Raw genomic sequence first — 2,899 nt, forward strand, 5'->3', positions numbered from 1 at the left:
TTCTCTGAATCCAGTCGTGGCATTTCACCATGGCAAGTCTGGCTTTTAGAAACCACAATGAGAAACCATGGTTTGTTCCATGGTTTTCCCATACCACCATGGCTTGTCATGTTGTCTGGACCCAGGATCGTGTTTCCCACAGTCGCGGAATGCAACTACTCACAGAGTCCTCAGGAAAGAGTGGCAATCCAGCCTCCAGCAAAGGACCCATGGGGAAAAGGCAGATGACGTAGGCAACGAACGCACCTTGGAATCTAATATCAGGTGTGCTGGCTGATGAGACACACGCCACCGGGGCAAGTGGGGAGTGAGCAGGAACGATGAAACCATGATCACGTACAAGTCACTAGACCTTGGTAAATAAACTGCTGTGTCGTGCGAGCACGGCCAACAGGTGGTCTTCCTGTGCAAACTCAGTTTTATCAAGGGATACTGCCTGTCCTAGTTCAGGCCCAAGTGCATTTTCCAGTTTTTTCTGAGCTACAGCCTACAGACCAATCCCGTACCAGGGTTCTTGATTCTTAGATAAATGAGCTAAACTCTGTCAAGCCTTTATGTACAGCCAGTGTGCTACAGTGATGAAAGCACTAGGTCAGGACTAGAAAGACCCAGTTTCATACCCTTCAGCATAAAGCTCAAAGGCTGAACTCGGGGATTTCACTCTTTCCTAGCCTAACAGACCACACAGAGCTGTTGGAAAGAAAACATACAGAAAATAAACTCTGAGAACCTTGGAAGGAACTTGGGATAGACACTTACCAGATAAAACAATGATACACCATCCACCTAATATCATGTGCCACTCCATCTTGCCTTTGTTTCCTCACAGGTGTGTCTAACTGAATTCAAGTTCTTAGTGTCAAGGCCCCTAAATTCTCACATGATTACTTTTGTCCCTCTGCTCTGCCTCTCTTGCAGAGCATTCTTGCAGCCTCCAGAAAAACATACCACGCTTTGCACACGGTCATGTCATTTTCATCTTCTGCAGCCCAGTTTGATCCTGGAAGGGACAAGCAAAGGAATTTAGGCTACGTTTGATCGCAGGTATTGCCCATTCTCCTTTCAAGGGAGTGAATCCTTCAGAGAGTCAAGGGATGCCTCTTGACCTTCTCCATAATTTACTGGAAAGGAAACACAACCGTATGTGAACTGAAATGGTCAGATGGGTGCTTTATTGTGACACAGTAAACCACAGTTGGCCAAAAACTCTTTCCATCCTTCTTCCTGTGTCTAACCTGTAATTTAAAAGGGATGTACCGTCTGCACATGCAGGGTGACTGATAGCAGCCTCAGCTTCTTGAACTAAATCCAGAGGATTCTCGACGTGGTTCAACATCTGTGCTTTGCCAATGCTTCCCTATGATATTAGAAACTCCTTGCATAACAGATGTGGCACGGTTTGTTCTCCTCAAAGTCATGCCTACGACTATCTTGACTCTGTTTCCAACAGATGAACCCACGAGATAAGAAAATCCTGTTTATCCCCCAATAGTCAGCTTTACACTTTGCACAAGTAAATTTCATTCAGTTTCTATTTTGCCCGTTCATGAATTCACCACACAGAACTTCATACTCCTTTTTCAGTATTACAATTTTGCAACTTGGTTTCACCCTCATTTTCAATAGATGCACACCACAGGAAACCAATGAAAATACTGGGTGAAATAGGGCCAGGGACTGATACTAAGACAGACTCACCGTTACTTCTCTCTCATAAGCTCTGCCTTTTTGGCAAAGTGCTCCATTTTATTTCCTTTAAATCTCCTACCTAATCTTAAAGGAAATCAAGCCTGGCTGCTCTTTGGAAGGCCAGATACTGAAGCTGAAGCTCATATACTTTGGCCACCTAATGAGAAGGAAGGACTCCCTGGAGAAGAGTCTAATGCTGGGAACAATAGATGGCAAAAGAAGAAGGGGACGGCAGAGGATGAGGTGGCTGGATGGGGTCACTGGAGCAGTGGGTGTAGGCTTGGGTGGACTCCAGGGGATGGTGGAGTACAGGAGGGCCTGGTGCACCATTTGTAGGGTTGCGAGGAGTCGGGCACAACAATTAGGATAGGGAATGGCTTGGTGCTGATCTTTTCTAGTTTGGCTGTTCCAGCTTCTTACATGCACAAGGATACTTAGGGCCCAGCATTCAAAGAAGCTTCAACAAGAGGACAAAATTTCAACTGGCTCTCGAAGCCACCTAGGAAGGCCTTTTTAAAATCATTGTTGGTCTGTTGTGTTTTCTGAATCCAGTCTTCTAAATAGGCAGCATATAAATATGTGCTTAAATAAATAAACTGGGGAGGCCAAGGCAGATTAAGGGCTCCTATTGCAAAGAGTGCAGTAAGACAGAGAAGGGGGTGCTGTCGGAGCGTCGGGAATTTAGTCAGGAGGAGCGCACAGCAGATTTATTAGCTTGAGCCCTCAGGTACCCTCTGCAGAGGGAAACCTTACCAACAGCGCTGCTGCGTGGCGGTTGAGACCAGCTGCAAGCTCCCAGAACATGTGCAGAGTGTTTTGAGGGCGAGTCCCGTGCCACAGCAGCAGGGCGCGGGGGTGCCACAATTAGGGGAACATCAAAAGACCGGGAGAGCTCTGCGGGGAGGCAGTGGCGCCGATCAGGAGAGACTGGCCGCAGCATGCAGGAAGGCCAGGCTCCCGCTATGGCTTGATCGTGCGGTGCGTGGGGCTGCAGCGCCGCCATAAAACCTCCCTGGCCCCGATCCGTTTTGGTGCTGCTGGCCCAAGAAGAGCCGCTCCGCGCGGAGCCGCCGCGCCAGCAGCGCCCCGGCTTGCCACGCAGGGCATGCGGCGAGACCTACGGGGCTTTGCCAGCGGGGTGCTGGGGGGCACCCTGCCGGGCTCGGCTTCGGGGGCCGCGGGAACCTCCCCGCCCGGCCCCCTGCTCCAG

This window comes from Varanus komodoensis, unplaced genomic scaffold, assembly GCF_004798865.1.
Source record: "Varanus komodoensis strain SLA01 unplaced genomic scaffold, ASM479886v1 scaffold54, whole genome shotgun sequence".
Classification (NCBI taxonomy): domain Eukaryota; kingdom Metazoa; phylum Chordata; class Lepidosauria; order Squamata; family Varanidae; genus Varanus; species Varanus komodoensis.